Genomic DNA, 12,922 nt, shown 5'->3' with positions numbered 1-12,922 from the left:
ATATTAGTAGTTCTTTCAAAGTGACAATCAGTATTTATATTTATTATATATTCATAGTATAGTTAAAAATATTTTAAAAATAAGTATAAATAGAAAATGTATAGACATAGAAAATAGAAATATGCAATAGGGTAAACACCTTTAATTTTAATTAAAATCTCTGTATCATCTCTTTTTTTTCTTTCCACACTTTTTGTTTTAATACATGATCAGTTCTGACCCACTGCTGGGCTTATACAATAACTTTCTGTGCTCTTCAAAACTGCAATAAAATAAGCAGCATTATATTTAAAATAATGATGGTTTCTCTGAAGCATGAAACTCTGCAGAAAATGTACTGTTGGAAAATCTGTGTCCTCAGTGTTGCATGAAGTCAAAGCCACGAGGTCACTCTTGCTCCAAAGGATTTCTTTCTAAGTACATCATAGGAGACATACAGATAGAAAAAGGTAAAATGCAGGAAACCGCACTCTTAGTTTCACCAGTAGAGACCTTTTGGTTAGGTATCTTTGAACTTATGTATTTGTAGGCCATTTGGGAAGTCTGAGTTTTCCATCTCTAAGGGTTGTTTTGGATTCTTTCTGAGTTAGTTTTTTTTGTTTTTTTTTTCCTTTTAAACAGCACATGTATGTATGAATTTCAGTAATTCAGTTTGCGTTACTGGATACCTCTGAGCACAGCCTGTCGCTGTTTTCTTTACACCAGGTATTTACAGGTATTGCTGAGGCCCTCCTGAGCCTTCTGTTCCCAGGGTAGAACAGATCCCTGCAGGGCGGAGGAATTCTCATGCACTGCTGCTGCTTTCCATCTAAGAGATGGTACATAGCACACTCAGACTCCCCAAGGTGAGCCCTACAGACATCAAGCAGGAGGTCCAGGTGCTGGAGCAGAGATTCCTCTGCAGTGCTCAGAGGAGATCACAGTGAAGCTGGTTATCCCAGCTCCGCTGAGGAAGGACTGCAGAGGAGTGGACAGCCAGCCTGTTCTCCGGGAAGGACCTCACACAAACACAGTGTGCCATGAGGAGTCTGCAGGGGAGCAGACTGCTGGCAGGAATGGAAGCCTGTGAGGGACCATGCTGGGACAGTCTTTTCCTGAGTGACTGCAGTCCATTCAGAGAAATGATGTTGCAGCAATTACTGTAACAAAGTCCTATGGAAAGGACGCACAGTGGAGCAGTTTTTGGAGGACAGGATCCCACAAGAGGGACTTCATTTTGGAGCAAGGGATGAGTGTGAGGAAACAAAGAGTTATAAACTGAACCCAACCCTCATGCCCCACCCTACTATACTATCTGGGGGAGGGGAAGGGGGTAGAACAGCTGGGAATAAAGCTTAACATGGGAAGAAGAGGGAGGTGAAATAAAAGTGCATTTAGTTTTATTTGTCACTATCCTGATCTATTATTAACTAGCAATAAATGAAATTAATTTCCTTAAGTCAAGTCTGGTTTTAATCATGATGGTAACTGGTGAGTGAGCTCCTTAGTCTTAGCTTGTCTCAGAAGCTTTTACATTTTATTTTTACCCCCTGTGCTCTTGCTAAGGTAAACTCACCACAGAAATTTATGAGAATTTTAACTTAGCAGAAAGGCTAAAATTTCATTTTGGACAGAAATAAATTGATCTACAGAAGAGACATGCACATATAACTCCATTTGCACAATATTAAGCTGAGGCAGAAGAAAACCAAAAGCAGAAAGAAAGAATCCTGAGGAGCCCCATCTGAAAGTTAAAACAAGTGACTAAGATTTTTTAAAGAGATGGAGAAATTTTATGCAACTGACAGTTGAAGTGCATTTTATCTTCAAAAATAATTAATCCAAATGAAAAAAATACTGCAGATAAACTGATATGCTGAAATTCTGAGGCCCATTTGAAGATTTTGTAATCTGCCAAAATTAGCTTTAAAGGCATTGAGGCTTGGAACAAATGAAAAATATTCTCCACCATTTTTAATTTGATACTTATAGGTTAGTAAAGGGGAATCTGCAAGTTGAGGAAAATGCCTATTTGCTCAAGATCTTCTTCATAACAAACAATTACTTTAATGGAACAAAAAGGTACTTGAAGATGTGATCCAAAGCTGAATTAAGCTTTAGCTTTCTCTTGAAGAATGTATTAAAAAGAGTCCCTTCTTTTTCCTACTTCAAATTTCTCCCTTCAGAAGGAATAGAACTAGAAATTCCCTACAGATATATATAATCTACTTAAAAGATTGAGACTAAATAAGTACACTCTGAGTTTAAGATTTCCAGCACAGGATTTTATTTAAGCATAATTATTTATTATCAGTGTCATGCAAAAATAGTAATAGTAGTTACTTTTATAATTGTCTACACTGAAGTTTCAGTCCTAGAAATTTCTCCATATTTAAATTTGCAGCATCCTATGTCTTAAATAATTTTTTCAAAGCTAAATAAAATAGAGGAAATTATTAGAGAGAAAATTTTACAAATATTTGGTATGGTTTCAATTAATTTTTCCGTGTTTTCCTTTCATTAATATTTTGGTTACTTTGTGGAGAGGAAAAATCATTTTCAATGAGCATATTTCTCACTATTTGTACTAGAAATGCTTGTTTACTTATTCAGAAAGAACTTCTGTATGGCTCATTGTAGCAAGAATATCCAAGTTATAATTACAATCAAAGTATACCTACAATTTAAACTCTTTCTTTTAAAAAGTTTTTTATTTAATATTCATTTATTTTAGAATTTTGCAGTAATCTTTAGCTGAGATTATTGTTGTTCATTTTATCTGTGAAGATTTTTAGTTGAATTTTCAATATGTTAGATCCTTTTTATAAAAAACTGCATAACTTTCCCTTGACCTTCTTTTTTACTAAAGAACAGGGAATTCTACTAAAGGTCTTTTAATTTAAACAAGGAAGACATGTAGAGGTTAATATTCACATCTTAGGAAGTAGATGTGTATCTACTTAGAAGTAGAATGCTGCCAATGAAATCAGATGGGGTAATGATCAGCTTAAGTATGTAAATGGATGGAAGTTTAGGAGTACCTGTATTGTACTTAACCATTTGGCTCAGAAATAACCCTTAAAGCTTGCACTGAATACTTAAATATTACTATACACTCTTTACTTATTTCTCTTACTTTTGTTTTGTAGACTAATCTTATATTTTTATATCTTAATTTGGTGTTATTATTGATCTTAAATAAAAATTAATATTAAAAAATAGTTTGATTCCAACATATGGTGTTTATGTGATGTAATCATTGCTTTCATTTTTATAAAGGTATTAAAAAAAAAAAAAGTCAAATTATCTTTTTCTAAAGATAAATTTTTCAGGAGTTTACATTTAAAAATAGCAACAAAAACATTCACTGCCTTCTTTTGGATTGCAGGATTAGCTCTGTTACCATTGTACTCTGTCTGTCTATTTATTCTTCAGAAAGAAAAGGTAAAGCACTGATGGGAACTGACATTAAATTAGAAAGGGAACAGATATGGTGAAGATGCTGACAAACACCAGCATGCAGAGAATAAATAAATACTTAATGAACCAAATCTGCCATCTCCAATTACTGCCCTTTCTTTCTTGACCCTGTGTCTTCACAAATTCCCATGGGATCGGGTTCTCACAAGAAAAGAAACGACAACAAATAACACCAATTGCCTGATATTGAAATATATTTGAGGAGTTGTTTACTTAACAGGGCACCTAAAAATATCTTGAAACCTTAAAACTTAAAATGTTTCACTAAAATAATGCTGGGCTGTGTTCTAAGACCGACTACCAAGAACTGCTGAGGTACCACATAGATGGTGGATGCAACAGCACTGTAGCAGTATGGTTGCCTACAGCTGTTGGAAAAAAGAGACATGAAGACTTTGTTGTAAACTTCTCTCCCTGTGATTAACCAGGTGGAGAAGTCTGTGGCTATAGTACAGGTCAAAATTTATGAATGTCTTAAAAAGACACTACTACAAATTTCTTATGACATATCCATGTCCTACGCATGCTACATGGGTGAGTCCAAGCATGCTGTGAACTGTATTAAAGATTTTGGCAGCCTTCATTCAGGAGTTTTTCTCTAACCTGCTCAGTGTCTGAGAAACCCCATCTACTTTAAATTTCAGGCAAAAATCTTTTGAAAGGGACTAAACCACCTAACTACTTGTGTCAAACATGGCTGCTTCACTGTTAGGACTACAAAAAAGCACAGGAAGAATGACAAAAAGAAGTCCCTGCTCCTAAACCTCTTGGAAAAATGTATCAATGCAAGACCCCTAAATGAGAAAATTTCTCAAGTGCCTGGATGTATCTCTTTACTGAAGCCACAGCACTCTTAAGATACTAGTGAATAAATAACAGCCACAAAAATGAGGAACAAAGGAAGTTTCTACAGCTCATATTCAGCACTGAGGGGAACATTGAGGACACTGAAGTAATATGAAGGGCAAAGAAGTATTGCCAAGTCTCTAAAATGCACACATACTTCATAAGGAAATAACTCCTCTATAGTGAAAAGATAAATACTTAATAGGTAAACCCTAGCAATGTTTCAGAATTTCAGACCTGGCTTCAGAATTATGTGACTGAAGCCCAGAATATGCAGTTTTAGATAGATACACTACTTCCTCTGGCCTTTTAGATTTAAAAGATTTTTTAGATGTTTAAGCCTCTGTTGCTGTTAACAAGAGGCTTGTCCTCATCCTGATTTCTAGGTACCTCATTCAATTCCTGCTCTGCAGAAGAAAATGCAGTGAAAGCAGATTTTCATGAAATGTTTGGGCCATCTGTTTTTATGCATATAGATGACTTGAATAAAGTGGACAAAGGAAATGTTAAAAACACTTTAGAATACAAAGCAAGAACTGTAATTTCTAAAAAAATTAATTTTAAATTACTGTAAACACTGATGTTGCTATGTAAATATTGCAAGTAAAACCAGGAAATTTGGGGAAAAGTGTCATGTATGAGAAAAATAGAGACTAAGGTATACATGCTTTATTAAAACAAGTGTTATCCATATTGTATAGTTTGACTTGCATTATGACAGATCTGATATAAATATATGACAAAGATGTTTTGTTTTGCATTAGGCATTCTGTTAAACATCCTTTCTTTAAAAAATCTTCTCCTGTTTTGCAGAAATGTTAACAATGACAAAGGTTCTGAAGCATTTTTATGTTATCATAGACCAACTGATACTGTGCTCTGAGTTTAGTCGTGTAATATATTGTACCTTTATTCAGGAGGGACACTGTGTACAGTCTAAGAGCCATTGAAAAAAATTATATTTTAAAAATTAATTTTGAGGTACTGACTGTGGTCTTGTATATTAGTGTATGCATACATATTTGTGTAAATTCTTTAACTCATGTCTATTTTTTGCGGCTTCGTTATGTTTCTGAATCAGCTGAGTTTTGTGAAAGAGCCATCTCTGTCCATATATTTGCATATGGCTGAATTCACTGTTGACATTCAATAATTATAATGAGCTGTCAGAATTTGTTTAGACAGGAAGGGTATGACTGATTTTCCTCCTCTGCATCTTTTTGTTACAGGCTCTTGGTGAGGAGAAGAAATCTGACTGCTTGCTTGGCTGCTCAACTGATTTGCTCTAGGGTACACTGAGAAACAGCTCAAAGCTTTTTAGTACTGCAGACAAAATTTGGGTTTGAGGTGATGGCAAAATGAATTTAAGGAGAAGTTGGGATCTATTAATATTTTGAAAGGTTGATAATAGAAGGCAGAGGTTTGCCAAGGTCTAGAGCTGTTTTTCTAGCAGGTCATGAATGAGAAAGGGAGCCTGAAGAAGTTTGAAGAGTGTCCCGGGAATGAAGGTACAATTAGGGGGCTTGGAAGAATGAACATGGCTTCCACAGTCACATAGCTTGCTGGAAGAAATCTCTTTAACTCCCCTTTAGACTTTTTAACATCATTTTACACTCCTTCTTTCCTTTTTCCTAGGAAAATGAGTAGTCTATTCTCCCATTTTACATCCTATTTGGGCAGGTGATCCTCATCCATAACACGGACAACAGTTTCCCTCATAATTATGTCTCATTTTCCCCCCATTTCCCTATCATCTGCCTTCACTCAGGACACCTGCTTTCCCTGCAGCAGCCCCAGTACAGCCACCTGTGGCCATGCAGCGAGGAAGGGAAGAACAGCATGAGTGGCACGGTGGAGGTGGGGCTGAGAGCTAGACATAGGGCTGAAAGACCTAGGGAAAGCAGAACTTTGTCTGCCTTCCCCCCAAGCTTGAAGGGATGGAGGAGGTGCAATAATAAGCCACACCACATGCTGTCAATTTTCTTTTAAAGAAAAAAAGGAAAGGAAATCTCTCATGGGACATGTTGATCATATGGGTAGCCTGTATCTGACAAGGAATAGGAAAAATTAACATTTTTCAGTTCTGTTTGACTTTTAGAAGTCATCCTTTTTGCAAATGTTCTTATGACATGTAACACTTGGCTTTTATGGTAGACATGCATGGAAAATCATGGTGTTGTGATACAAGGAAATAGCTAAGTCTTGTTTGAATATATTAAAATATGCTATGCATATTAAATTTAATTTCTACAATGTTTAGAGTACTTGCAAAGAAATGTTGAGCTTTGAAAATAGTCAGTGCCATTTAAATCAGATTTCATAGAAATTAGTGAAGTGAGAATTAGACAATCAGGATACACAACAAGATAGACAATTGTTTAATCAGTAGTTCAGCAGTTTTGTCACTGGAGTTATATCAAGGTAAAAAGTATCTGCCTCCATGTCATTACTAACATATAGGTCATTTGTTTCTTCCTCCATACGTTTCTTTTTGTGCTGTGTTTGTACTGAGAAAGCATAATTTAACTGGTATTATACCGACTTTTTAATAGAGTTTTGACTAATAACAATTATCTGTGTAAAGAAGCATAAAAGCAATGCTCATAATTAGTCTTTCCTAATATTTTTCATCATTAATGATACTTACCACCAAGCACAAGAGAAAATAGAACCTTAAGGGAGGAGTTTATGAAAACAGAACCGATGATGATGATGAAGGAGCATTCATTACAAAGTTATCACCTTTGTGAATTGCAAACTCGTGAAAGACAAGCAAGTACTCCTGCAAAGTACCACTGTAATTCTTCTTAATTATTATTTCTTTATATCTGTATTGGCTACCACAAGAGGCTGGAAAATAGTTCAGATAAACCTTCCTCCTAAGCCTGCAGGTTATGCTCTGTCTTTATTTTATGGACGATTTCTATGTGTGCACATACTTGCTTTTCTAGGAAGGAGGAATTGAGAATGTTTACAGCAGGCCTCTAAAGTTTTCTATCCCCTAGGTTAAAGAAGTAATTTTTTTGTTTGTCACCTGTGGGTGTAATAAGCTGTGTAAGATACTATTTAAAATTCTCGTGGTTTTTTGCACATATCACCTATTTTGAATTTATGTCCATAAAATAAAGTAACCCAATAGTAGTCTGAGAAAGCAGTAAGCTAGGGCATCCCAGAGTTGCAAAATTGTACCCTTAATTACTTTTGTCTTTACTTATGTGCTAATGTTTTAGTTTAATGATAACCGGTTTTCCAGTCAGTTGCAGACATACCCATTTCTAGTGCCTCAGTACCAAAATAACTGTGTATAGTATAATCTGGGTGATTTGCAGTATTGTAGGCAGCAAGCTACCTGCTGGAAGCTTTCCTCAGTGAATAATGGAGAGATTGAATCCCCCAGGATCCTTTCCTAAGTCAGTGTCTTGCACTTTTAGTAAAGATAACCCAGAAAACTTATTTTACTTATTCCATTTAAATGCTTGACCAAGCTAAGTTAATTGTCGTGGCTTCCTTGGTTCTCTTTGCAGTCAGTGATGGCACAAGACTAAAGTCTTCTTATTCAAGACCTTCAAATTAGGTAAGACTTGTTTGAGTTTGTATTTGCTCTTGAGCAGAAACTGCTAAATTAGCTAATACAGATTCTTCCCAATTCTTGCCTGACTGTGTATTAAAAGCACAATGTATCATCCCCTATTGTTTTTCCCTCCATAGGATCTGCACTGAAATTACATGATAAAATAATTAATGAGTTCATGATAGTAAAAAGAAAATGTCTGGTATGATGTCTTAGGAAAATGTGAAGATTTAGATGTATGAAGAAGAAACTAAGAATAGCCAAAACATTTGCTTCCCACACCTGAAAAGGAGCATCATTGATGGATCAGCAGGCAAAGACAGGGAAACTTAACTAACAGTAAAAGCAGTATTTCCTCAGAAATTTTTCAAATTCCTTAAGGCATACACAATATATAGATATATATATATACATATATAAACAGAGTTTATGATTGGAGACAGCCAGTGAGGGGTACATAATTCAGTCTGGAGAACAAAAAATATAAGTCAATCAGAATTCAGATTCTAACATTATCTTAAGTTTGGTGGAGGAACAGCTAGACTTTTTTATTTTCCTCATCAGAAAGGATGGACTTAGGTATGACACTTTCCTCTTCCCCTGCACATTTATTAGATTTAAAAACACATTCCCTGCACAAAGCTACAGTAAGCATACAGAGCATGAATCATCATTCATGCTCCTTTCTGGTCCCTGAGGTTTTCTCCTGTCAGCTGCTCTGTTTAGCCAGAGTAATCTCCTTCATGACAAGCTGGGTCAGATGGGATGGTGGCATTGTTCCACTAACTTTAGCTTGCCTCAGCTAACATTCTTTTCAAAAGTTTAATTTAGTTTAATCAAGTTAACCCAATTAGTTCTCAGTAGGGAACTCATTTTCTAAATGAACTTTATGTAGATGTATTTTCCTGTTACTCTTTAGGTATTAGCTTTCACTTCAAAAGAATATAATGGTACAGAATAATGCAACATGACAATATATAAAAAATAAAGAAACTTCAGATGTTTCAGAAGAAGGACTGAAGTAGTCTCGAGCCATATGACATCACTGAATTTAAGTTCACAGACTAACAGAGAAATTGCAATTGGAAGACACCTCAGGAGGTCATCTGGTTCAAATGCTTTGCTCCGGGAGAGCCACCAATAGCCAGTCTCCCATGATCATATTGAGACAGCTTTTGAATATCTCCAAGGATGGAAATGTCATGGCTTTCTTGGGCATTCTGCTGCAGTGCTTAGTTACCTTCACGGTAAGAAAGGTTCTGATATTCAGAGGGGATGTCCAGCCCAGGATGAGACTCAGGGTGTGACCTCACCAGTGCTGGAAAGGGGAAAAGGATCACTCCGTCCACTCAGCCTGATGGTGAAGTTTCTCCTGATGCAGCACAGAAAGCATTAACCTTCTTCACCATAAAGGCACATTGCTGATTTATAGACAATGTGTCAGTCATCCCCCAGCATACACTGATGCAATTGTTGAATTTTAATTGCTAAAAATGAATATATATCTTCTGGCTTATTCTGCAGTTGTTTACAGAAATGTCTTCAGTGCTATGATACATTAACTTTTCAAATGCTTTTTAAACACATGAAAGATGCAATTAATTTAGTAGAGACACTAAAATGATAAACATCTTACACTAATTAAATACCCTTCTTAAAACCACAAGTAAACCCTTATACAAAGTTCCAGTGGTTTATATTTCCATATACAATGTACAAAAGAAGACAAAAACAAATTATTTTTAATACTATTTGTAGATCTTAATATGTGGAATCTTTCATACATCATTTTAAGATAATTGTTACAGACCATTGAAGCACTTAGAGAATCTGTTGAAGTTGTGTCCCTTGCTGGAGGTATATACCTTTTATACCTTAAAAAGGAATAATTTATACCTTAAATCTTGAAACCAGTTTTATTTGGTTGTGATCATTACTCTGAAAGTTATTTCTCTATTCTTTCATTGTTAATAGTCTCAGAAAGCACATGCTGAACTCCTTAACTAGTCCTGACTAGCAAGCAGTTTTTGCTGATCCTACCTTGTGCCCATTACTGAATTACAGTATTTTTCTTTTGTGATTCTAGAGAACGGAATTCTGATCTAATTATCCAGGCTCTTTTTACAGTAGAGAAACAATGAGATTGTGTGAAGATGTCAAAAACTTTCCTAAGCTGATCAAAACAGAAGCCTGAAATGACCGCTGGACTTCTAGGTGTTTGGATTGCAGATCTTAAAGAGTGAGGCGGTGTGAGTCGCATTCTGAATACAAGATCTAAAATTTATCTCAATTCTTTCCACTGAAGAATATGACGTTCAGTCTTTAATGCACATCATACGTTTAAATTTCAGTTTTATGCTTGTGGGACTTCAAAAACATAGCCCTGGACCTTCGTTTTTGTAATGTGTTTATATTGATGAAAACTTGTCAAGAACTGAAGCTTGGTTAGTCTACAGTTGGCAGAAAGTTTGAGGAAATAGTCTATTAAATCAAGTGCTAAGAAATAGCTAAAATTCTTCTAAATAACACAATGGAGAAAAGGAAAGAAAAGCAAAAAGCATCTGTTTCATGAGAAGAGTCCACTGATGTGTTGTAACAGTTTGCCTACTCAGGAGGGATTGGGCTTTCTTCATCTTTCCTCTCACTTAGATACTAAATTTTAAGAAATTCTAATTAGAGTCCTGACATGGCACTTGAAAGCCTCTGTCTGTCCTTCAGTTCTAGGCTTGTTGCTGCTCCTACCAGCTGTGCAGCAAAGAGCATAGATTAAAACATAGAAAGTGCTTATAATAGCAGAGAACAGGCAGCTTGTCCCTCTGGGAGAAGCTTGGCTGCAGAGATGAATGGATTTTTCTAGAAGAGAAAGAATTGTAACCTATGCCAGTCCATGCTTTCCTGATTCCCTTGATCATGAAGCAATAGCTACAGTCTTAAAAAGTCTTAAAAGCTTTGTGCAAGGACTGCAACCACGTATCACAGCTTCCATACAGCAGTCAGTTAATGAGAATAATTTAGCCTAAGTGGGAGCTGGTGTATCTGGACTAGGATGAGCTTTGTCATCAATTATACTACTGCCCACATGGCCAATAAAAAACATGTCTACAAATAAACATGCATAACATCAGGTAGAATTTTGACTTCCATCTCCCAACTCTTTTCCTGCATTAGGAGGAAAAATGAGATATCACAGAGAAGATGGAGTTTTTCACAATAGACAGGCATGGTAGGATGATACTGAATTAGCATAGACATATAGAGCACTGATCAGGAAGAAGCCGTAGTACATTCTCTGCATCCCAATATGTATGGGACACATTTTCTCCCTGATCCACTCAGCTGAATTTCCTGTTAGCTCAGCTGGGCTGAAAACCTGGAACCCTCTAAAGCATTTTTCCCTAATGATAGTAGCACTGTTGTCTGCCTCGGGACAAATGTGTGTCTACATTGACACTGCAGCAGTGCAATCTATTACAAAAACCAAGTGTGTGGGGGGTGTGTTTATTTTGTTGCTTTTTTTGTTTGTTATTTTTCTAAGAAATTAAACCAGAAATAAAAATATGGAGGAATTTCCATTCTGTGGATTTTTTCTTTCAGCAAAATACCTGAGCTCATCTTCTAAAAAAATTGTTCTGCAAAATATCATTTTTATATGCTTGGTACTAGAACCTGACATATTCTGATCAAACCATGTTTAGCCCCTGAGGAACGTTCATGTGCTACCATAATTATGCATGTACCCGTTGTATTTTTCAGATCATGGCTTCAGAGTTTTAGTCAGGAATTTAGTTTTTCTTTTTGTTTGTTTTTTTTTCTTGTCCTTAATTCCCAAATATCATGACATAAATATCAATGACATAAAAATGTTGAATTTCCTAGTGGTATTTATTAAAGTTTCCCTGTGTTTTCTTCCATGAAAATCAATGGTTTATTTTAAGATTCTTGAAAAAAAAAGTGCAAACCCTCCAACATCACAAAGGTCTTACTGTTTGATTAGGGGAAGCTATCTCTAGATAGGCAAATATTTTGAAAATTAAGTTTTAGAATAGATTATATATATATATAATTAAAAAAAATAGTCACAAGTCATTTTATCCCTATGCCTGCCAGACTGTCTCAATATAGTTCTTGACATGGAATTTATTTTGCTGGGTTTTGCACCAGGCTGCTGCTGTGGATTCCTTGCAGTCCTATTGCAGTCACTGGGGGCTCAAATTTGGACAGAAATCCATGTGTTGAAATGAAATTTGTTGAAGATAGACCTACTCTTGAGAAAAGCCTCTCAAGCCACAAGATAAACATTAATTTCAACATCATAATGTTGTCTTCCTTTACTTGTTTCAAAAATGCTCTCAGAAGCAATCTTAAAGTTAAAAAAAACCCCAAAAAATAAGGTACAGGCATACCTAGTGAAAAAGCTGCATATTTGCAAGACAGCAAAAATCAGAAAGCACAGCTGTTTGGAAGCAGTGGTATATGAAGGAAGCAAGGGTGAAAAAAAATGCACCTTCATTAATCACGTGTGATAGCTGTAACGGGTAAAACGTTATGTTTAGATGAAGATATAAAGTTGCCTGGTGGATCCTTTGACAGGGTTTCCTGGCAGTTTGTTAAGGACATGAATTTACTCTGTACTTAGCCTCAGGTTTACTGTTCACTGGGCTAACATTAACAGGAGGCATTACAAGGTGACCTTTTCAGTCTCTTGCAGTTTGCATCATTCTTAAGCAATTTGGTAAAGGAACAGCATTAGCATTGGCCTTAGGAGAGATGAACCAGTTCTACTTCTCCTGCCAGGTGAAGAGGATTTAGCTCTTTTTATGCCTCAGTATGATGGGATGAACTGTACAACAGCCTGATCTAGGAGATACTATTTCCTACCACCTTGTGAACCTTATGTTCCTGATAAAAGATTCTGAAAACTTGCAAGGGATCTGTCTGGGCTCTGAAGGGCCTGCTGTTCCCTCCTGAGTGAGGATGCCTGAAGCTAACTCTTCCTAGGGGTAGCTGCAGGACTCCCAGAAGCAGAAAAGCAAGCCTCAAACACCC

At 36.1% G+C, this 12,922-nt stretch overlaps 1 long non-coding RNA gene across 1 annotated transcript; it reads left to right on the top strand.

Moving 5' to 3' along the window:
* Positions 1 to 6,402: 6,402 nt before the first annotated feature.
* On the top strand, positions 6,403 to 11,294 carry LOC148184844 (uncharacterized). Its single transcript, XR_015771958.1, has 4 exons — positions 6,403 to 7,102; positions 7,830 to 7,879; positions 8,796 to 9,123; positions 9,963 to 11,294. It is a non-coding gene; the product is annotated as an uncharacterized LOC148184844 (long non-coding RNA).
* The last annotated feature ends 1,628 nt before the right edge of the window (positions 11,295 to 12,922 follow it).

Source organism: Pseudopodoces humilis, chromosome 2, assembly GCF_049639895.1.
Source record: "Pseudopodoces humilis isolate 2021_Gansu_Grassland_sample_001 chromosome 2, ASM4963989v1, whole genome shotgun sequence".
Taxonomy (NCBI): domain Eukaryota; kingdom Metazoa; phylum Chordata; class Aves; order Passeriformes; family Paridae; genus Pseudopodoces; species Pseudopodoces humilis.
This window is presented reverse-complemented; position numbering and strand designations above follow the sequence as displayed.